A 25430-nucleotide genomic window follows, 5' to 3' on the forward strand; every position below is an offset into this window, starting at 1 on the left:
AGGTGTTGCTGGATGCTGTGCCCAAACAGGTGCTCCTTTATATCAGGCAAAGGTTTTATTACCAGCTCACAATCACCATTACAAACATTTGGGAGTGTTTGCTGCATTGCGTGCTGTTCCCCAAAGGAGGGATACCTTGGGGGTTGTATAAAGGGAATGGTGCGGTGATGATCCAAATCGTTCCCTATGGTGTGATCCAGTTTATCGCATTTGAGCATTATAGAACATTAATTACTACAAAGCTGGGAGTTTCTGGTCTGTGCACAGATGAATGGCTGCACCGATAGCAGGTTTAACAGCAGTTATCGGTACTTACCCTCTTCACGTGGTTAGAGTAGGCCTAGCGCATACCTATACAGGAATTATTCATGCATTCAAAACAATTTATGCAAAGGAAGGTGCCTTGCATTTTACAGAGGCCTGATGCCTGCTGTATTAGGAACAGCTCCTCGTGCAAGTTTTTTTTTTTTTTTTTACTTTTGGTACCTTTCCCATGTTCCCACCCTTCTTCACAGACCTTCAGACTACCCTAACGTCTGAGTTTTGAAAACTCACATAAACTTACATTATGGTGGTGCTGCTGGAGCAATAACACAGACAGATCCGACCCATTTGATGTAACTCATCAGTGAATGCAGTTAAGGACTGTTCTTCCAGAATTTGAAAAGTGCCATACCATGGAGGTGACTGTAAAGTATGTCTATACGGCAGAGAATTCAAAAGGATATCATGGTTTCTCTCTTAATTACATTCACTGTGTTCTTTCTCAAGCAGTTGCTTTTACAGTACATGAACGAATCAAGCAGTTTTTTCTCCTCAACTAAAAAAGGTTGTTGTGATTTCTTTTCCTTCCTCTTCGAGGGAGAAATAAAATGTTAATTTGGGGGGAGAACATTACTTGAAGGGGAATATATACCCTGTCACAGGAAACCATGGGTATTTTAGCACTTGATTTTTTTATTCATCACAAAAGTGCTTACTTATACTTTTGGATGCCAAAAGTTATATCTTAGAGCATTGAGAAAAATGTAAGCTGTTGCTGGCTAAAAGTGTTATTTGGGGGCTTCCCTGGTGGCGCAGTGGTTAAGAATCCTCCTGCCAATTCAGGGGACACGGGTTCGAGCCCTGGTCCGGGAAGATCCCACATGCCACGGAGCAACTAAGCCCGTGCGCCACAACAAAAGAAGCCACCACAATGAGAAGCCCGTGCACCACAACAAAGAGTAGCCCCCGCTCACTGCAACTAGAGAAAGCCCACGTGCAGCAACAAAGACCCAATGCAGCCAAAAAAATAATAATTTTTTTAAATGTGCTATTTGGAAGTAGAACTAACTTAAAATGGTTCAAGAGTTGCCATTAAGTTTACTTAAAAAACGAAAAGTAGAGCTACCACATGACCCAGCAATCCCACACCTGGGTATATATACAGAAAAGACAAAGTAAAAGATACACGCACCTCAATGTTCAGCCCTGTTTACAACAGCCAAGATATGGAAACAAACCAAGTGCCCATCAACAAATGATTGGCTTAAGAAGATGCGGTGTGCATGTATATATATATATATATATATATATAACATATATAACATATATACATATATATGTATGTACATATATACACACATACAATGGAATTATTACTCAGCCATAAAAAGGAATGAAATATTGCCATTTGCAGCAACATGGATGGACCTAGGGAATATTATGCTTAGTGAAGTAAGTCAAAGACAATTATTATGTAATATCACTTATATGTGGAATCCAAAAATAATACAAATGAGTCTACATACAAAAGAGAAACAGACTCAGACAGAAAACAAAGGGGAAAGGGAAAGGGAAGGGGGAAGGGATAAATTAGGAATTTGGGATTAACAGATACACACTAGTACATGTAAAATAGATAAGCAATAAAGATTTACTATATAGCATAGGGAACTGTATTCAATATCTTATAATAACCTATAATGGAAAATAATCTGAAATATATATATTCAGATATATATATATATATATATATATATATATCACTTTGCCATACATCCAAAACTAGCTCAATACTGTAAATCAACTATAATTTTAAAAAGAGGTTGCCATTAGCTTTAATCATGCTATTCCAGTTTTTATTTATTTGCAGTACACAGGCCTCTCCCGTTGCGGAGCACAGGCTCTGGACGCGCAGGCTCAGCGGCCGTGGCTCACGGGCACAGCTGCTCCGCGGCATGTGGGATCTTCCCGGACCGGGGCACGAACCCATGTCCCCTGCATCGGCAGGCGCACTCTCAACCACTGCGCCACCAGGGAAGCCCGCTATTCTAGTTTTTAATTGTAATCATGATTTTCAAAGACTCTGGCATCGGTTCTTATTATAAACAGGCTTGGTTATATTGCAGCAGAATCACGGGAACTGAAAATTTAAGTTATATGAAGCATGCTTAGAAGCCAACACTGAAGTATTATTATTAATATTGCTCTTCTTGTAATTCTCTACTAAATAAAAGGACACTTTCTCTTCATTTCTTAATAAAAATTGTATTTAAAAAGTAGCTGTGTGGAGACTCAACAATAAGAATTTTCAGGAATTGCACAAATGTTATTTCCAGTTTCTATGAGTGATTTAAATGTGTTTTTGAAAGTCGATGTATTGGGACTTCCCTGGTGGCACAGTGGGTAAGAATCCGCCTACAAATGTAAGGGACATGGGTTCAAGCCCTGGTCCAGGAAGATCCCACATGCCGTGGAGCAACTAAGCCCATGTGCCACAACTACTGAGCCTGTGCACCACAACTACTGAGCCCACATGCCATAACTACTGAAGCCTGCATGCTTAGAGCCCATGCTCTGCAATGAGAAGCCACTGCAAGAAGGACATTCACCACAACAAAGAGTAGCTGCTGCTCGCCACAGCTAGAGAAATCCTGTGCACAACAAAGACCCAACACAGACATAAATAAATTAATTAATTAAATAACTTTAAAAGAAGTGTATTTCCCAAAGGCAGTAATAAATACTGAGTATCTTAGCTCTTAAAACAGATTAGCATTATAGATTTGTTTCTGTTAAATTTTTTAGTATACACCAAATCATCTAAGTGGACTGTGAAATATCCACTAATATAGATGTGAACATCAAAGAGCATTTCTAAGGTATTATGTCATGATACATCAACTAGTTCATCCCTGTAAAATAGTTTTAGTGCAATGTAAAATATGAAATGTAAAATATGAAATGTAAAATATGATTTGAATTGCTATCCTTTATACTAAAATGGTTTAAAATGTAAGAATTCCATTTGTTGTGTTTAGAGTACTTTTTATGTTTTATCATAAGCATGACTAAAACACAAGGGAAACAGTTATGGTTCTCTCCTCCGAAATAGCAATTTGTAGAATAGTTTTCTAATGTCTTAAAAAATCATAAGTTGAAAGTCTTATTTCTGCTTCAATTTTTATTTTTTGCATAAAATATTTCTTGTCATACCTTGGTAAAAATTAGATGAACTGGTTTCACTTTCAAAGTTTTTAGTTTAAAATAAATATGTACCTTTGTATGATTTATAAGTGTACACACAGGTAAAAATACATGTGTTCCTAGAACTATTTTGTATATTTTAATTTCTGGGTTACAAATGTATCTAAATACTGTCATCAAATCTCAAGAAAATTTAAATGTATAAAATAAATATCTCAGGTTACCAATAAAAGGACTGCAGATTTTTAAAATAAAATTTTGCATTCTATGTCTGTTATAGAATACATAGGATATTAAAAATAAATTTTATTCAAAAAGGTTAAAGAGGAGATTGGTTCAAGATGGCAGAGTAGAAGGACATGTGCTCACTCCCTCTTGCGAGCGCATGGGAATCACAACTAACTGCTGAACAATCATTGAGAGGAAGACACTGGAACTCACCAAAAAAGATACCCCACATCCAAAGTAAAGGAGCAGCCACAGTGAGATGGTAGAAGGGGCACAATCACAATAAAATCAAATCCCATAACTGCTGGGTGGGTGACTCACAAACGGCAGAACAATTATACCACAGAAGTCCACTCACTGGAGTGAAGGTTCTGAGCCCCACATCAGGCTTCCCAACCTGGGGGTCTGGCAACTGTAGGAGGAATTCCCAGAGAATCAGACTTTGAAGGATAGTGGGATTTGATTGCAGGACTTTGACGGGACTAGGGGAAACAGAGACTCCACTCTTAGGGCACACACAAAGTAGTGTGTGCATCAGAACCCAGGGGGAAGAAGCAGTGACCCCATAGAGACTGAACCAGACCTACCTGCTAGTGTGGGAGGGTGTCCTGCATAGGCGGGGGTGGCAGTGGCTCACTGCGGGGAGAAGGACACTTGTAGCAGAAGTTCTGGGAAGTACTCCTTGGCATGAGCCCTCCTGGCGTCTGCCATTAGCCCCACCAAAGAGCCTGTAGACTCAAATGCTGTGTCGCCTCAGGCCAAACAACCAACAGGGAGGGAACTCAGACCCACCCATCAGCAGACAGGCAGATTAAAGTTTTACTGAGCTCTACCCACCAGAGCAACACCCAGCTCTAACAACCACCAGTCCCTCCCATCAGGAAGCTTGCACAAGCCTCTTAGATAGCCTCATCCAACAGAGGAGAGACAGCAGAAGCAAGAAGAACTACAATCCTGCAGCCTGTGGAAAGAAAACCACATTCACAGAAAGATAGATAAAATAAAAATGCAAAGAGCTACGTACCAGATGAAGAAATAAGTTAAACCTCAGAAAAACAATTAAATGAAGTAGAGATAAGCAACCTTCCAGAAAAATAATTCAGAATAATTATAGTGAAGATGATCCAGGACCTTGGAAAAAGAATGGAGGCAAAGATCGAGAAGTTGCAAGAAATGTTTAACAAAGACCTAGAAGAATTAAAGAACAAACAGATGAACAATAAAGTAACTGAAATGAAAAATACACTAGAATGAATCAATAGCAGAATAACTGAGGCAGAAGAACGGATAAGTGACCTGGAAGACAGAAGGGTGGAATTCCTGCCAGGGAACAGAATAAAGAAAAAAGAATGAAAAGAAATGAAGACAGCCTAAGAAACCTCTGGGACAACATTAAATGCACCAACATTCACATTATAGGGATCCCAGAAGGAGAAGAGAGACAGAAGGGACCCAAGAAAATATTTGAAGAGACTATAGTCAAAAAATTCCCTAACGTGGGAGACAAAATAGCCACCTAAGTCCTGGAAGAACAGAGAAGCCCAGGCAGGATAAAACCAAGGAGAAACACACCAAGATACATAGTAATCAAACTGACAAAAATTAAAGACAAAGAGGAGAAAGACATTCAAGATGGCAGAAGAGTAAGATGTAGAGATCACCTTCCTCCCCACAAATACATCACAAATACGTCTACATGTGCAACAGCTCCTACAGAACACCTACTGAACACCAGCAGAAGACCTCAGACCTCCCAAAAGGCAAAAATCTCCCCACGTACCTGGGTAGGGAAAAAGAAACAAGAAAAAACAGACAAAAGAATAGGGATGGGACCTGCACCAGTGGGAGGGAGCTGTGAAGGACGAAAGGTTTCCACACACTAGGAAGCCCCTTCACTGGCGGAGATGGGGGGTGGGGGGGGAAGCTTCGGAGCCACAGAGGAGAGCACAGCAACAGGGGTGCAGAGGGCAAAGCGGAGAGATTCCCGCACAGAGGATCGGTGCCAACCAGCACGCACCACCCTGAGAGGCTTGTCTGCTCACCTGCTGGGGTGGGTGGAGGCTGGGAGCTGAGGCTCGGGCTTTGGAGGTCGGATCCCAGGGAGAGGACTGGGGTTGGCTGCGTGAACACAGCCTGAGGGGGCTAGTGCGCCACAGCTAGCCGGGAGGGAGTCTGGGAGAAAGCCTGGAACTGCCTAAGAGACAAGAGACCATTGTTTTGGGGTACACAAGGAGAGGGGATTCAGAGCACCAGCTAATCGAGTTCCAGAGACAGGCGTGAGCCATGACTATCAGCGTGGACTACAGAGACGGACATGAAATGCTAAGGCTGCTCCTGCAGCCACCAAGAAGCCTGTGTGCAAGCACAGGTCACTATCCACACCCCACTTCCGGGGAGCCTGTGCAGCCCGCCACTGCCAGGGTGCCATGATCCAGCGACAACTTCCCCGGGAGAACACACGGCGCATCTCAGGCTGCTGGAATGTGACACTGGCCTCTGCCGCCGCAGGCTTACCCCGCATTCCGTACCCCTCCCTCCCCGCAGCCTGAGTGAGCCAGGGCCCCCTAATCAGCTGTTACTTTAACCCTGTCCTCTCTGAGTGAAGAACAGATGCCCTCAGGTGACCTACATGCAGAGGCAGGGCCAAATCCAAAGCTGAACCCCAGGAGCTGTGCAAACAAAGAAGAGAAAGGGAAATCTCTCCCAGCAACCTCAGGAGCAGCGGATTAAATCTCCACAATCAACTTGATGAACGCTGCATCTGTGGAATACATGAACAGAAAACGAATCATCCCAAAATTGAGGCGGTGGACTTTGGGAGCAACGATATATATTTTTTTCCTTTTTCTCTTTTTGTGAGTGTGTATGTGTATGCTTCATTGTGTGAGTCTGTCTGTATAGCTTTGCTTTTACCATTTGTCCTAGGGATCTGTCTGTCCTTTTTCTTTTTTTTTTTTTTTGGTGTATTTTTATTTATATTTTTTAGTATAGTTTTTAGCGCTTGTTATCATTGGTGGAGGATTTGTTTATAGTTTGGTTGCTCTTTGTTTTTTTTCTTTTTAATTATTTAATTATTTTTCCTTTCTTTTTTTCTCCCATTTCTTCTGAGCAATGTGGCTGAAAGGGTCTTGGTACTCCAGCCGGGGTCAGGCCTGTGTCTCTGATGTGGGGGACCTGAGTTCAGGACATTGATATTACGTGGAGCTGGGAGGTCTCTGGTGGACCAAATGGGGAAAGCTCTCCCGGAAATCTCCAGCTCAATGCTAAGACCCAGCTCCACTCAACAACCAGCAAGCTACAGTGCTGGACACCCTATCCCAAACAACTAGCAAGATAGGAACACAATCCCACCCATTGGAAGAGACACTTCCTAAAATCATAATAAGGTCACAGACACCCCAAAACACACCACCAGATATGGCCCTGCCCACCAGAAAGACAGGATCCAGCCTCATCCACCAGAACACAGGCACTACTCCCCTCCACCAGGAAGCCTACACCACCCAATGAACAAACCTTAGCCACTGGGGGCAGATGCTAAAAACAACGGGAACTATGAAGCTGCAGCCTGTGAAAAGGAGACCCCAAACACAGCAAGTTAAGCAAAGTGAGAAGACAGAGAAACACACAGCAGATGAAGGAGCAAGGTAAAAACCTACCAAACCAAACAAATGAAGAGGAAATAGGCAGTCTACCTGAGAAAGAACTCATAGTAGTGATAATAAAGATGATCTAAAATCTTGGAAATAGAATGGAGAAAATACAATAAACATTTAATAAGGACCTAGAAGAACTGAAGAGTGAACAAACAATGATGAACAACACAATAAATGAAATTAAAAATTCTCTAGAAGGAATCAATACCAGAATAACTGAGGCAGAAGAATAGATAAGCAACCTGGAAGATAAAATAATGGAAATAACTACCACAGAGCAGATAAAGAAAACAGAATGAAAAGAATTGAGGACAGTCTCAGAGACCTCTGGGACAACATTAAACACACCAACATTTGAATCATAGGGGTCCCAGAATAAGAAGAGAAAAAGAAAGGGACTGAGAAAATATTTGAAGAGATTATAGTTGAAAACTTCCCTAATATGGGAAAGGAAATAGTCAAGTCCTGGAAGCACAGAGAGTCCCATACAGGATAAATCCAAGGAGAAACACGCCAAGACACATATTAATTAAACTATCAAAAACTGAATACAAAGAAAAAAATATTAAAAGCAGCAAGGGAAAAAACAAGAGATAACATAAAAGGGAATCCTCATAAGGTTAACAGCTCATCTTTCAGCAGAAACTCTGCAAGCCAGAAGGGAGTGGCAAGACACATTTAAAGTGATTAAAGGGGAAAACCTACAAACAAGATTACTCTACCCAGCAAGGATCTCATTCAGATTCAACAGAGAAATGACAAGCTTTACAGGCAAGCAAAAGCTAAGAGAATTCAGCACCACCAACCCAGCTTTACAACAAATGCTAAAGGAACTTCTCTAGGCAGGACACACAAGAGAAGGAAAAGACCTACAATAACAAACCCAAAACAATTAAGAAAATGGTAATAGGAACATACATATCGATAATTACCTTAAATGTAAATGGATTAAATACTCCAGCCAAAAGACACAGACTGGCTGAATGGATACAAAAACAAGACCCGTATATATGCTGTCTACAAGAGACCCACTTCAGACCTAGGGACACATACAGACTGAAAGTGAGGGGTTAGAAAAAGGAATACCATGCAAATGGAAATCAAAAGAAAGCTGGAGTAGCAATACTCATCTCAGAAAAAACAGACTCTAAAATAAACACTATTACAAGAGACAAAGAAGGACACTACATAATGATCAAGGGATCAATCCAAGAAGAAGATATAACAACTGTAAATATTTATGCACCCAACACAGGAGCACCTCAATACATAAGGCAAATGCTAACAGCCATAAAAGGGGAAATCTACAGTAACACAATCATAGTAGGGGACTTTAACATCCCACTTTCACCGGTCAACAAATCATACAAAATGAAAATAAAGAAACACAATCTTTAAATGACACATTAAACAAGATGGACTTAATTGATATTTACAGGACATTCCATTCAAAAACAGAATACACTTTCTTCTCAAGTGCTTATGGAACATTTTCCAGGATAAATCACATCTTTGGTCACAAATCACGCCTTGCAAAATTTGAGAAAATTGAAATACTATCAAGTATCTTTTCTGACCACAATGCTATGAGACTAGACATCAATTACAGGGGAAAAAAATCTGTAAACAATACAAACACATGGAGGCTAAACAATACATGACTTAATAACCAAGAGATCACTGAAGAAATCAAAGAGGAAATCAAAAAATACCTAGAAACAAATGACAATGAAAACATGATGACCCAAAACCTATGGTATGCAACAAAAGTAGTTCTAAGAAGGAAGTTTATAGCAACACAATACTACCTCAAAAAACAAGAAAAATCTCAACTAAACAACCTAACCTCACACCTAAAGCAATTAGAGAAAGAACAAAAAAATCCCAAAGTTAGCAGAAGGAATGAAATTATAAAGATCAGATCAGAAATAAATGAAAAAAAAATGAAGAAAACAATACCAAAGCTCAATAAAACTAAAAGCTGGTTCTTTGAGAAGATAAACAAAATTGATAAACCATTAGCCAGACTCATCAAGAAAAAAAGGCAGAAGACTCAAATCAATAGATTTAGAAATGAAAAAAGAGAAGAAACAACTGATACTGCAGAAATACAAAGGATCATGAGAGATTACTACAAGCAACTATATGCTAATGAAATGGACAACCTGAAAGAAATGGACAAATTTTTAGAAAAGCACAACCTTCCGAGACTGAACCAGGAAGAAATAGAAAATATAAACAGACCAATCACAAGCACTGAAACTGAGACTGTGATTAAAAATCTTCCAACAGGGCTTCCCTGGTGGCGCAGTGGTTGCGAGTCCGCCTGCCGATGCAGGCGGGTTCGTGCCCCGGTCCGGAAAGATCCCACATGCCACGGAGCAGCTGGGCCCGTGAGCCATGGCCGCTGAGCCTGCGCATGTGGAGCCTGTGCTCCGCAACAGGAGAGGCCACAGCAGTGAGAGGCCCACGTACCACACACACACAAAAAAAATCTTCCAACAAACAAAAGCCCAGGATCAGATGGCTTCACAGGCAAATTCTATCAAACATTTAGAGAAGAGCTAACACCTATCCTTCTCAAACTCTTCCACAATACAGCAGAGGGAGGAACAGTCCCAAACTCATTCTACGAGGCCACCATCACCCTGATACCAAAACCAGGCAAAGATGTCACAGAGAAAGAAAACTACAGACCAATAACTCTGATGAACATAAATGCAAATATCCTCAACAAAATACTAGCAAAAAGAATCCAGCAGCACATTAAAAGGATCATACACCATGATCAAGTGGGGTTTATTCCAGGAAAGCAAGCAATCTTCAATATATGCAAAATCAATGTGATAAACCATATTAACAAATTGAAGGAGAAAAACCATGATCATCTCAATGGATGCAGAAAAAGCTTTCATCAAAATTCAACACCCATTATGAAAAACACCTTCCAGAAAGTAGGCATAGAGGGAACTTAACAGAATAAAGGCCATATATGACAAACCCACAGCCAACATCATTCTCAATGGTGAAAAACTGAAACCATTTTCACTAAGATCAGGAACAAGACTAGGTTGCCCACTCTCACCACTATTATTCAACACAGTTTTGTAAGTTTTAGCCACATCAATCAGAGAAGAAAAAGGAATAAAAGGAATCCAAATCAGAAAAGCAGTAAAGCTGTCACTGTTTGCAGATGACATGATACTATACATAGAGAATCCTAAAGATGCTACCAGAAAACTACTAGAACTAATCAATGAATCTGGTAAAGTTGCAGGATAAAAAATTAATGCACAGAAATCTCTTGCATTCCTATACACTAACAATGAAAGATCAGAAAGAAAAATGAAGGAAACACTCCCATTTACCACTGCAACAAAAAGAATAAAATACCTAGGAATAAACCTACCTAAGGAGACAAAAGACCTGTATGCAGAAAACTATAAGACACTGATGAAAGAAATTAAAGACAATACAAACAGATGAAGAGATATACCATGTTCTTGGATTGGAAGTATCAACATTGTGAAAATGACTCTACTACCCAAAGCAAGCTACAGATTCAATGCAATCCCTATCAAACTACCAATGGCATTTTTCACAGAACTAGAACAAAAAAATCTTGCAATTTGTATGGAAACACAAAAGACCCCTAATAGCCAAAGCAATCTTGAGAAAGAAAAACGGAGCTGGAGGAATCAGGCTCCCTGACTTCAGACTGTACTACAGGGTACAGTAATCAAGAGAGTATGGTACTGGCACAAAAACAGAAACATAGATCAATGGAACAGGATAGAAAGCCCAGAGATAAAACCAGGCACACATCATCACCTTATTTTTGATAAAGGAGGCAAGAATATACAATGGAGTAAAGACAGCCTCTTTAATAAGTGGTGCTGGGAAAACTAGACAGCTACATGTAAAAGAATGAAATTAACACACTGCCTAACACCATACACAAAAACTCAAAATGGATTAAAGACCTAAATGTAAGGCCAGACACTATAAAGTTCTTAGAGGAAAATATAGGCAGAACAGTCTATGACATAAATCATAGCAAGATGTTTTTTGACCCACCTCCTAGAGAAATGGAAATAAAAATAAACAAGTGGGACCTAATGAAACTTAAGCTTTTGCACAGCAAAGGAAACCATAAACAAGATGAAAAGACAACCCTCAGAATGGGAGAAAATATTTGCAAATGAAGCAACTGAGAAAGGATTAATCTGCAGAATTTACAAGCAGCTCATACAGCTCAATATCAAAAAAACAAACAACCCAATCCAAAAATGGGCAGGACACCTAAACAGACATTTCTCCAAAGATGTACAGATTGCCAACAAACACATGAAAGGATGCTCAACATCACTAATCATTAGAGAAATGCAAATCAAAACAACAATGAGGTATCATCTCACACCAGTCAGAGTGGACATCATTAAAAATCTACAAACAATAAATGCTGGAAAGGGGGTGGAGAAAAGGGAACCCTCTTGCACTGTTGGTGGGAATGTAAACTGATACAGCCACTATGGAGAACAGTATGGAGGTTCCTTTAAAAACTAAAAATAGACCCAGCAATCCCACTATTGGGTATATACCCTGAGAAAGCCATAATTCAAAAAGAGTCATGTACCACAATGTTCATTGCAGCTCTATTTATAATAGCCAGGATATGGAAGCAACTTAAGTGTCCACTGACAGATGAATGGATAAAGAAAATGTGGCACATACATACAATGGAATATTACTGAGCGATAAAAAGTAACGAAATTGAGTTATTTGTAGTGAGGTGGATGGACCTAGAGTCTGTCATACAGAGTGAAGTAAGTCAGAAAGCAAAAAACAAATACCATATGTTAACACATATATATGGAATCTAAAAAAAAATGATTATGAAGAACCTAGAGGCAAGACAGGAATAAAGATGCAGATGTAGAGAATGGACTTGAGGATATGAGGAGGGGAAGGTTAAGCTGGGATGAAGTGAGAGTGGTATGGACATATATACACTACCAAATGTAAAATAGATAGCTAGTTGGAAGCAGCCACATAGCACAGGGAGATCAGCTCGGTGCTTTGTGACCACCTAGAGGGGTGGGATAGGGAGGGTGGGAGGGAGACACAAGAGGGAGGAGATATGGGGATATATGTATATGTATACCTGGTTCATTTTGGTATAAAGCAGAAACTAACACACCATTGTAAAGCAATTATACTCTAATAAAGATGTTTAAAAATTTTTTAATTAAAAAATTTAGGAAAAGACAAAGAAGAATTATTAAAAGCAACAAGAGAAAAATGACAAATAACTTACAAGGGAATTCCCATAAGGTTAATAGCTGATTTCTCAGCAGAGACTCCACAAGCCAGAAGGGAATGGCACAATATATTTAAAGTGAGAAAATGGAAGAACCTCCAACCAAGATGAACCTACAACCAAGTTGACTCTACCCGGCAAGGTTCTCATTCAGATTCCACAGAGAAATGAAAAGCTTTACAGACAAGCAAAAGCTAAGAGAATTCAGCACAACCAAACCAGGTCTACAGCAAATGCTAAAGGAACTTCTCTAAATGGGAAAGACAAGAGAAGAAAAGGACCTACAACAACAAACCCAAAACAATTAAGAAAATGGTAATAGGAACATACATATTAATAACTACCTTAAACGTGAATGCATTAAATGCTCCAACGAAAAGACACAGACTAGCTGAATGGATACAAAAACAAGACCCATATATATGCTGTCTATAAGAGACCCACTTCAGACCTAGGGGCACATACAGACTGAAAGTGAGGGGATGGAAAAAGATATTCCATGCAAATGGAAATCAAAAGAAAGCTGGAGTACCAATACTCATATCACATAAAATAGAGTTTAAAATAAAGACTGTTACAAGAGACAAGGAAGGACATTACATAATCAAGGGATCAATGCAAGAAGAAGATATAACAATTATATATGCACCCAACATAGGAGCACCTCAATACATAAGGCAAATGCTAACAGCTATAAAAGAGGAAATCAACAGTAACACAAAAATAGTGGGTGACTTTAACACGTCACTTATACCAATGGACAGGTCATCCAGACAGAAGATTAATAAGGAAACACAAGCTTTAATTGACACAAGAGAACAGATAGATTTAATTGATATTTATAAGACATTCCATCCAAAAACAGCAGATTACACTTTCTTCTCAAGTGCACACAGAACACTCTCCAGGATAGATCACATCTTGGGTCACAGATCAAGCCTTGATAAATTTAAGAAAATTGAAATCATATCAAGTATCTTTTCTGACCACAGCGCTATGAGACTAGATATCAATTACAGGAAAAATATCTGTAAAAAATACAAACACATGGAGGCTAAACAATACTTTATTAAATAACCAAGAGATCACTGAAGAAATCAAAGAGGAAATCCAAAATTACCTAGAAACAAATGACAATGAAAACATGACAACCCAAAACCTATGGGATGCAGCAAAAGCAGTTCTAAAGGGAAGTTTATAGCAATATAATCCTACCTCAAGCAACAAGAAATATCTCAAATAACCAACTTAACCTTACACCTAAAGCAATTAGAGAAAGGACAGAAAAAAAAACCCAAAGTCAGCAGAAGAAATCATAAAGATCAGATCAGAAATAAATGAAAAAGAAATGAAGGAAACAATAACAAAGATCAATAAAACTACCAGCTGAGTCTTTGCAAAGAAAAACAAAACTGCTAAAACATTAGCCAGACTCATCAAGAAAAAGAGGGAGGGGATTCAAATCAATAAAATTAGAAATGAAAAAGGAGAAGTTACAATGGACACTGCAGAAATACAAAGCATCCTAAGAGACTACTACAAGCAACTCTATGCCAGTAAAATGGACAACCTGGAAGAAATGGAAAAGTTTTTAGAAAGGTATAACCTTCCAAGACTGAACCAGGAAGAAATAGAAAATATGAACAGACGAATCACAAGTAATGAAATTGAAACTGTGATTAAAAATCTTCCAACAGGGCTTCCCTGGTGGCGCAGTGGTTGAGAGTCTGCCTGCCGATGCAGGGGACGCGGGTTCATGCCCTGGTCTGGGAGAATCCCACATGCCGTGGAGCGGCTGGGCCCGTGAGCCATGGCCGCTGAGCCTGCTCGTGTGGAGCCTGTGCTCCGCAACGGGAGAGGCCACAACAGTGAGAGGCCCACATACCGCAAAAAAAAAAAAAAAAAAAAAAAAAATCTTCCAACAAACAAAAGTCCAGGACCAGATGGTTTAAAGGTGAATTCTATCTAAAATTTAGAGAAGCGCTAACACCCATCCTTCTCAAACTCTTCCAAAAAATTGCAGAGGAAGGAACACTCCCAAACTCATTCTATGAGGCCACAATCATCCTGATACCAAAACCAGAAAAAGATACTACAAAAAAAGAAAATTACAGACCAATATCACTGATGAATATACATGCAACAATCATCAACAAAGTACTAACAAGCAGAATCCAACAACACATTAAAAGGATCATACACCATGATCAAGTGGGATTTATCCCAGGGATGCAAGGATTCTTCAATATATGCAAATCAATCAATGTGATACACCATATTAACAAACTGAAGAATAAAAACCATACGATCATCTCAATAGATGCAGAAAAAGCTTTTGACAAAATTCAACACCCAGTTATGATAAAAACTCTACAGAAAGTGGACATAGAGGGAACCTACCTCAACATAATAAAGGCTATATATGACAAACCCACAGCAAACATCATTCTCAATGGTGAAAAACTGAAAGCATTTCCTCTAAAATCAGGAACAAGACAAGGATGTCCACTCTCGCCACTATTCTTCAACACAGTTTTGGAAGTCCTAGCCATGGCAATCAGAGAAGAAAAAGAAATAAAAGGAATACAAATTCGAATAGAAGAAGTAAAGCTGTCACTGTTTGCAGATAACATGATACTATACATAGAGAACCCTAAAGATGCCACCAGAAAACTACTAGAGCTAATCAGTGAATCTGGTAAAGTTGCAGGATAAAAAATTAATGCACAGAAATCTCTTGCATTCCTATACACTAACAACAAAAGATCAGAAAGAGAAATTAAGGAAACAATCCCATTCACCACTGCAACAAAAACAATAAAATACCTAGGAATAAACCTACCTAAGGAGATAAAACACCTGTACTCAGAAAACTATAAGACACTGACAAAAGAAATCAAAGATGACACAAACAGATGGATAGATAAACCATGTTCTAGGGTTGGAAGAATCAATATTGTGAAAATGACTATACTACCCAGCTGTCCCCAAGGCCATGCTCAGAGACCAACCAGTCACTGTCTGGAGCACTCCCACAGCTGTGCTTTATTCAGACTGAAATGTAAATGGTTAGGGTTTTGCTAGAGTCTGTGTATGGTTTCTAAAAGATTTTCTGTAAGATAAGAGCTTCTGCTCCATGTGCTGGGGGAAAGCAGCTCACGGTACCATTAAAACCAGCTTAGTCCTTTTTGAGAAAAAAAAAACAAAAAACCTACAGATTCAATGCAATCCCTATCAAATTACCAATGACATCTTTTACAGAACTAGAAGAAAAAGTCTTAAAATTTGTATGGAGACACAAAAGACCCCGAATAGCCAAAGCAATCTTGAGGGAAAAAAGTGGAGCTGGAGGAATCAGACTCCCTAACTTCAGACTATACCACAAAGCTACAGTAATCAAGACAGTATGGTACTGGCACAAAAACAGAAATATAGATCAATGGAACAGGATAGAAAGCCCAGAGATAAACACACTCACCTATGGTCAATTAATCTATGACAAAGGAGGCAAGGATATACAATGGGTAAAAGACAGTCTCTTCAATAAGTGGTGCTGGGAAAACTGGACAGCTACATGTAAAATGAAATTAGAACACTCCCTAACACCATATTGAAAAATAAACTCAAAATGGATTAAAGACCAAAATGTAAGGCTGGATACTATAAAACTCTTAGAGGAAAACATAGGCAGAAAACTCTTTGACATAAATCATAGCAAGATCTTTTTCAATATACCTCCTAGAGTAATGAAAATAAAAACAGAAATAAACAAATGGGAACTAATTAAACTTAGCTTTTCCACAGCAAAGGAAACCATAAACAAAATGAAAAGACAACCCACAGAATGCTAGAAAATATTTGCAAATGAATCAACTGACAAGGGATTATTCTCTAAAATATATAAACAGCTCATGAAGCTCAATATCAAAAAACCAAGCAACCCAACCAAAATATGGGTAGAAGACCTAAATAGACATTTCTCCAAAGAAGACATACAGATGGCCAAGAGGCACATGAAAAGCTGCTCAATATCACTAATTATTAGAGCAATGCAAATCAAAGCTACAATGAAGTATCACCTCACACCAGTTAGAATGGGCATCATCAGAAAATCTACAAACAACAAATGCTGGAGAGGGTGTGGAGAAAAGGGAACCCTCTTGCACTGTTGGTGGGAATGTAAATTGATACAGTCACTATGGAGAACAATATGGAGGTTCATGAAAAAACTAAAATTAGAATTACCATATGATCCAGCAATCCCAGTACTGGGCATATACCCAGAGAAAACCATAATTCAAAAAGACATATGCATCCAATGTTCACTGCAGCACTATTTACAATAGCCAGGTCATGGAAGCAACCTAAATGCCCATCAGAAGACGAATGGACAAAGAAAATGTGGTACATACATACAATGGAATATTACTCAGACATAGAAAGGAACGAAATTGGGTCATTTGTAGAGACATGGATGGACCTAGAGACTGTCAAAATGAAGTAAGCTAGAAAGAAAGAAACAAATATATTAACGCATATATGTGGAATCTAGAAAAATGGTACAGATGAACCAGTTTGCAAGGCAGAAATAGAGACACAGGTGTAGAAAACAAACATATGGACACAAAGGGGGGAAAACGGGGGTAGGGGGTTGTGGTGGTGTGATGAATTGGGGGATTGGGATTAACATATATACACTAATATGTATAAAATAGATAACTAATAAGGACCTGCTGTATAAAAAATAATAAAATTCAAAAATAATTTAAAGGTTAAAGGACAAAAGTATTAAAAATAGCTATAGGGCTTCCCTGGTGGCGCAGTGGTTGAGAGTCCGCCTGCCGATGCAGGGGACACGGGTTCGTGCCCCAGTCTGGGAAGATCCCACATGCCGCGGAGCGGCTAGGCCTGTGAGCCATGGCCGTTAAGCCTGTGTGTACGGAGCCTGTGCTCTGCAACGGGAGAGGCCACAACAGTGAGCGGCCCATGTACCACCAAAAAATATATATATATATAGCTATAGCTACATAATTTTTAGTAAATATACAACATAAAAATATGTAATGTGTGACATTAAAAACAAAATTGTTTGGGGGAGTAAAAAGTTAGAGTTTTTGTATGCAATCAAAGTTAAGTTGCTATCAGCATAAAATAGACTATTATATCTATAAAATGTTTCAAGTAAGCCACAGGGTAACCACAAAACAAAAACCTATAGTAGATACACACAAGATAAAGAGGATCAAAATATACCACTATGGCAAATTATCAATTCAAATGGAAGACAGCAAGAGAGGAAGAAAAGAACAAAGGAACTACTAAAGCACAGAAAATAGTTAACAAGATGGCAACAGTAAGTCCTGACCTACCAATAATTACATTAGATGTAAGTGATTATCCTCCAATCAGAAGGCACAAAGTGACTGGATGAATTAAAACAAAACAAAAAAAAGAAACTAGACCGAAATATATGCTGCCTACAAGAGACTCACTTCAGCTTCAAGGACATGCATATGCTCAAAGTGAATGGATGGATAAAAGTATTTCATGCAAGTGGAAACCGAAAGAGCAGGGGTAGCTATACTTATATCAGGTAAAACAGACAAAACAGACTTAAATCCAAACTATTACAAGACACAAAGAAAGTCACTGTATAATGATAAAAGGGTCAACTCATCAAGAGGCTATAATAATCATAAATATATATGCACCCAACATCAGAGAATCTAACTACATTAAGCAAACACTCACAGATATGAAGGGAGAGATAGACAACAATACAATAATAGTAAGGCCCTTCAATACCCCACTTTCAACAATGCATAGATCATCCAAACAGAAAATCAGTAAGTAAACATTGAACTTGAAGTATACTTTAGACCAAATGGACCTAACAGATATTTACAGAAATTCCAACCAAGGGCAGCAAAATACTCATTCTTCTCTAGCACACGAGAAACATTCTCCAGGGTAGATCATAGGATAGGTCGCAAAACAAGTCCCAGAAGATTTTAAACGGTTGAAGTCATACCAGGTATCTTTCCTGACCACATGGTATGACTAGAAAACAACAGGAAAACTGGAAAATTCAAATATGTAAAAATTAAAACACTCCTGAACCAGCAATTCACACTAAAGCACTGTGTCACCAAGGCCATCGGCAATGTGTGGATGCATATGGGATACTATCATCACTGGGAAGTTCCTTCTCCTGCAATATGTGATTTTGTTTGAGAGTCAGTAGTGGCTCTCTTTAGGCCAGAGCTGATGGTAGAAATAGTAGTGACATGGCTAGGATCATATATATCCATCCATGAGGGCAATGGCCCCTTCTGGTAATAAGAGACTCAGGATAAAGGTCTGGGCCACCAGACAAGTGCTCTAGTCCAGCAAAAATACTAGACAAAGGGGCAAGTAATCTAGAATGTAAAGGAAGAAAAATAAAAATTATGTATGGCCTCAGGACCAAGTGCAGCAGTGGGGGCTGTAGCTAGTCTACTAACATTGTTATAGGTTTCCCCCCAAAACTGTGACCACCTTGTGCACTTCTCACATCTATTCAAGTCTCACTTTAAGTTTATTCCTACCTGTCACATCTTCAAGATGGTGGCTGGACTCTAGCACACACTATTGGTGTTCCATCCGGATTCAGTTGAACCCTTTTTAGCATTTCTGTCTCTCCCAATTTCAGTTTGCATTGGTTTCCAATAGCTCACACTCGTCTCTTCCTCTGAGGCCTGTCACTGTACTCTGGACCTGGATGTGCCTGGGAGTTTGCATCCTTTGTGTTGGCCCTTATCCAGTGATTGCTCTTCAGCATGGGCCCACAGAAAAAGAGGAAACTTGTGTGTAAATATACCCATTTTTATACAAATATCAGTTTTTTAGTATATACACTTTTACTATAAAGTTATCCACTGTTAACCTGCAATACAAGTTTATCAGGGCATCCATCCTGTATTTTATCTGGCAACCTACCTTTCAGTAGAACTAAAGGTTCCCACTTTCCCCCTCTCTCGTGGTTTTTTATTAACCATTGGCAGTTTGGCCAATTACACAGCCCATCTCTGTCTCAAAGGAGTACATAGGTAGCAAGGAGGCCAAGGTCAGCATTCGGAAGCTTCCTAGAAGGGGTGCTGATTGCCTTTTTCTGAATGAGGAGATGACAGCATTTACTTCATTGGGTTGGCATGAAGATTAGTTGTGCTTATGTACACGGTACATAGCGTACATCTAAAAGATCTAGCCATTTCTCATGTTACATTCATAGCATATTCACTTTATGGCATTTATTTACATGGCCCTCCTATTGCAAAGAATGAGCTGAATCTCCTTAGTTTAGGGTAGTGAAGTAGTGCACTGAAATGAGGGCTGTTAAGGTCACCAGCATTGTTGAGATGTGTTTCCAAGAACCAGTCACAGGGGCCTCCACTGAGAGAATCTTGTCCTTCCAGTTCAGTTATCTGCCTTTGAATCAACACATATAGCAGCTCCTGAGAATCAAGGTGGCTCTGAGTAGTCTGGTGGTCATTTGTCATTCTCTACCCTCCTCCCGTAAGATTTCCCTTTTACCATCTTAATGTCATCTTAAACCGGAGCCATGATGATTGTTGCCCAGGCTTCATGAATTTTGCCGCAGAAAGTTTTTGGTCAGAAGGTGGTAACATTAAGACCTTCTGAGCTTGGTGTCTATCAAGGAGAAGATTAAATGATGGTTCATTCATACTACAGAATACTGGGCATGAGTTAAGGAATAAGCCAATCTTCATCAAAGAATGACCATGATATACTGAGTATAAAACGGAAATTACATAAAAATACGTACAATATGACCAAACTTCTGCAAGGTAATTCTTGTGCTTCTAAAATCCTTTATGTTCATTTGCATTTGCTCAGTCTTCTGAAGCATGACCTTTTTTTTTTTTTTTTTTTTTTTGCAGTACGTGGGCCTCTCACTGCTGTGGCCTCTCCCGCCGCAGAGCACAGGCTCCGGACGCGCAGGCTCAGCGGCCATGGCTCATGGGCCCAGACGCTCCGTGGCATGTGGGATCCTCCCAGACCGGGCCACGAACCCATGTCCCCTGCATCGGCAGGCGGACCCCCAACCACTGCGCCACCAGGGAAGCCCAGCATGACCTTTTGACAGTGAACACCTGTTGAGTGTTCACTCAAACACCTGTTTTTTCAGGTGGATAGGGAGAAAGGAGGGACTTTGAACTTTGAGAAATATATTAAGCTTTTCTGCAGAGAAGGTATTGCTTTTCTAAGTCTGAACTTTTGATATAAAAAAATATTTATTCTGACTGCTGCCACAGATGTTCACATTCTATAAAGTATTTTGTTTTCAGCTAGGAAGGTAACATTGTGTGTTTAGATACTCAACTCCCATTATTGGTAAAACAGAGAAATGTAAGTCACCTGACTGTAATCTTGGCGTCATTCCCTATTTTCCTATGAGATGGTGACTCAGCAGAATTGCTTAAGGATTTTCAGGAGTATTCCTTAAGAAGTCATCACTGTAACCTTTCAAGTATCACCACAAGATGGCAGAAAGGGATTAATCGTGGGACAGCTGACGTCAAAGGCTCATACCTGTAAGATTATGTAAGTCATTTCATTCTCCCCCGTGTGGTTGGAATTACTGTTATGGGAAAATTTTTTTAATCTTGGAAGTTATATCATATACTTAAGAGGATGTGTTAGTTAGGGTTCAACCAGAGAAACAGAACCGGTAGGAGATATATATTAAGATACTGATTGCAAGGAAATGAGTTATACAGTGGTAGTAAGGCAAATCCAGAATCTTTAGGGCAGGCTGTCAGGAAGAGTAGGCTGGAACTGTTAGGTATGGATGAAACTTGTCCACAGAGTTTCATCTTCAGAGAAGCCTCAGCTCTGCTCTCAAATCTTTTCAACTGGTTCAATCAGGCCCATAAGATTATCTAACATAATCTTCCTCACTTACAGACAACTGACTATGGACTTTAACTACATCCATAAATAACTTCACAGAAAGATCTAGACGAATGTTTGACTGAATAACTGGGGACTGTAGCCTGGCCAAGTTGACACACCAAAAGTGTGTCCACCCCTTGTCAACTTGGCACACATACAGTTGACCCTTGAGCAACATGGGGATTAGGGGCATCAATGCTCCACCAGTCAAAAATTCACATATAACTTTACAATTGGCCCTCTATGCTGCAGTTCTGCATCTGCAGATGCAACTAACTGGAGATCATTTAGTACTGTAGTATGTATTTAGTGAAAGAAATCTGCATATAAGTGGACCTGCACTGTTCAAACCTGTGTTGTTCAAGGGTCAACTGTACATCACTTTAAACCATACTTAATCTTGAGTGACATCACCAAAATGGCAACACAGGAAACTCCACTCTCTGTCCCCCAACAAAGATCAACTATTAGACAGCTCTCCATGAACAGAAACAGCTCTGGGAGAGCTCTGGAGTCCACTTAGGCAGCTTTAGCAATACAGTAGAATAAAAACCCCAGGAAAAACTACACAAGAGAAGGATGCCTCCCTCATCCCTCCCCCAGGCAGGCGTTGCTCAGCACTAAGAGCTAACTCCTCAACTAGAAAGAGTTCCCACTGCTGGGAAAGGAAAGCAGGGTGAGCCATCAGCTTCTCAAGCCTTTGGGGCACTGCCTGAGGGTCTCACTTCAGTTCCACTCCACCCAGAGACCGGCAAAGGTGAGACATAGAGATGGCTAGGAACAAAGTAAAGCGGGGTCTATCTACAGCAGCCATGCGGCAGGAGTACCGGCGTTCTCAGCGACCTGCTCTGCAGACAAACCCAGCTGATTTCACCACTGAAGAAACCAACAGTCAGCAGCCATTACAGAGCCCCTGCAGATTCCACCCACTTTGGCCCCACAAGTAGTCTTGTTTGCTCACGCCAGCCACCTGAGTCCCTCCCTGCTCCCCTGCGGGAGGCCAGGACCCACACTGGTAGCCAACCAAACTCTCTGCAGCCACACAAGTATAAAACTCCAGCTGCCTGAGTTCCTCCCTGCCCTCATTGGAGCCCAGCAGTCAGCTCGGGCTGCTGCACTTGTGTGAATGCAAGAAGCCAACCTAGGGCCCCCCCAGGATGGCCCCTGCTGCCCTACTGCCATGCCCACACTCAGGGTGAGCCCTCCAGCTGTGCTCCTGAACGCCACCGCCCTGACACCTGTAATCAGCCTCCACTGCTGTGTGCATGCCGTGGTTCAGAGCGTGTGCAGCCACAGGTGAGTGTACTGAGAGCCAGAGCCTCCTGAGCTGCTTGGGGGTCTGGATCAGGCCTTGCCTTCTGTAACCAGCTGGCATCACCACACCCACCTGTAGCTAGCCGCTCCAGCTGTGCACCTGCACCTCCCCAGCCCAACACACAGCAGCCTTCACTGCAGTGTGCATGCCCCAGGGAAGACTATGCTGACAGCCGGGGCCCCGGCAGCCACCAGTGAGCCCATAGTTGGTCCCAACACTTGCTGCCTGCTCTGGCCCCCATCATTATGGTTTGTTTTTAAGACAGAGGTTTAAAGGCCTGCAACTGGCCTCTGCCACTACATAGGCACATTCAGCTGGTCCCCACAGCCAAGAATGTACTAACTACTGTCTCTGGCCATCAGAGTTGCCTACCCTGGTCCCTAGCTAGCAGATGTAGAAGTGTCCCCTTAGATCTCTGCAGCCACAGAGATCCCCTGCAGTGCTTGCCAAGGACCCCAGCAGCCTAAACCAAAGAGATATCATGGTCCCCCCAGATCTGGTGCCACCCCATACCCCCTCATTGTACCCTGCACCACTAGACCCAGGGACATAACATGATCCAACCTACCCCACCTGCAAGTGAAAGCTTCCCTTACCAAAGACCATTAAGTCTGGAAGAGGTGATTGCTTTTTCCAAGGTGCAGACACCTATTCAAAGCTACAGTGATCACTAAGAATCTGGGAAACATGTCTCCCTCAAAGGAATACAGTAAAATTCCAGTAACAGGCCCCAAAGTAATGCAGATCCCAGAAGTGGCAGAGAATCCCAAATAATTTTTCTACAGATGCTCAGAGAACTACAAGAGAACACAATTTAATGATATTAGGAAAACAAGAGCAAATTGAAAAGTTCAAAGAGAAAGAATAAAAAAGAACCAAAAATGTTTCAGAGCTAAAGAATACAATGATTAAACTGAAGAATTCAATAGGGAATTTCATGGCAGACTTGAACAAGTAGTAAGCTAGAAGAAAGATCAATTAAAATTATCCAATCAGGGCTTCCCTGGTGGCGCAGTGGTTGAGAATCCGCCTGCCGATGCAGGGGACACGGGTTCGTGCCCCGGTCCGGGAAGATCCCACATGCCGTGGAGCAGCTGGGTCCGTGACCCATGGCTGCTGAGCCTGTGCGTCCGGAGCCTGTGCTCCGCAATGGGAGAGGCCACAACAGTGAGAGGCCCGTGTACCACAAAAAAAAAAAAAAAAAAAAAAAAAAAAAAAAAAAATATCCAATCAGAGGAGCAAAAAGAATGAAAAGGAATAAAGAAAGCCTATGGGGCTTATGTATATTATTTCCTTTGATGGTTCCTATATCATTGAGTCCCAGAGGCAAAAAAGAGTAGAAAGCTTATTTAAATAATGGCTCAGAACTTCCCAAATCTGGGAAGAGATTTAGACATCCAAGCTCATAAAACCAACAGGTCACATCAAAATTTCAATCCAAAATAATCTTTTCCAAGACACTGTAAAACTATCTAAAACCAAACACAAATTGCTAATCAGGGAAACTGCAAATCAAAACCACAATGAGATATCACCTCACACCTGTCAGAATGGCTATCATCAAAAAGACCACAAATAACAAACATCGGCAAGGATGCGGAGAAATGGGAACTCTCGTACACTGTTGGTGGGAATGTAAATTGGTGCAGCCACTGTGGAAAACAGCATGAAGTTTTCTCCAAAAAAAACTAAAAATAGAATTACCATATGATCCAGCAATTGCACTCCTGGGTATGTATCCGAAAAAATAAAAACACTAATTTGAAAAGATACATGCAACATTATTTACAATCGCTAAGATATGGAAGCAACCTAGGTGTCCATCAATAGATGAATGGATAAAGAAGATGTGGTGTGTATATATATGTAATAGAATACTACCAAGGCATAAAAAAGAATGAAATTTTGCCATTTGCAACAACATGGATGGACTTGGACCTGATTTTGAACATTTGGCTCTAATTCCTTCAAATAGTCACCCAGATATAAGGGAGATGAGATACAGTCTCTCAGAGACAAACACAAGGACACTCATTCAAAGGTTACACAATCATACCAGTCACTATGCTGCTACAGTAGTAAAACAGATCTCTCAACTCCAGAGAACTATTCTAGCAAAGAAGAGGACCTAGTGACATGAAGGAGGTGAAGACGCTTCCCTGAGAGTGGGAATCCAGTCTTGGCAAAGTAACCAATAGCAGTTCAGTTTACATCTCATCCAATCAAGTACTGTAAAGTGAATCCTTCTCTCTATAGGAGTCTCTATTGTCAAGTGGTTTTACTTTGGAAAATAGCTGTCTTTGCACAGAGAGCAGATCCCCTCCTGCTATAGAACACCATCATTCCCCAAGGTTCCCTGCAAGGAAACCCAGGAGTTCCATCAATTAATTTCCCCACACTTGCCAAACCCACCAGATTCTGCTGATTACACCTCCTACCCAGTGGGCCCTCACCTCGGTGGACACTGCTGCTATTCTGCTGTGGTCCC

At 40.5% G+C, this 25430-nt stretch overlaps 1 pseudogene; it reads left to right on the forward strand.

Annotated features, from left to right (window-relative positions):
- The first annotated feature begins 271 nt into the window (after window positions 1-271).
- On the forward strand, window positions 272-824 carry LOC132426252 (solute carrier family 25 member 16 pseudogene; annotated as a pseudogene).
- Window positions 825-25430: the final 24606 nt, after the last annotated feature.

This window comes from Delphinus delphis, chromosome 5 (genome assembly GCF_949987515.2).
Source record: "Delphinus delphis chromosome 5, mDelDel1.2, whole genome shotgun sequence".
NCBI classification, from domain to species: Eukaryota; Metazoa; Chordata; class Mammalia; order Artiodactyla; family Delphinidae; genus Delphinus; species Delphinus delphis.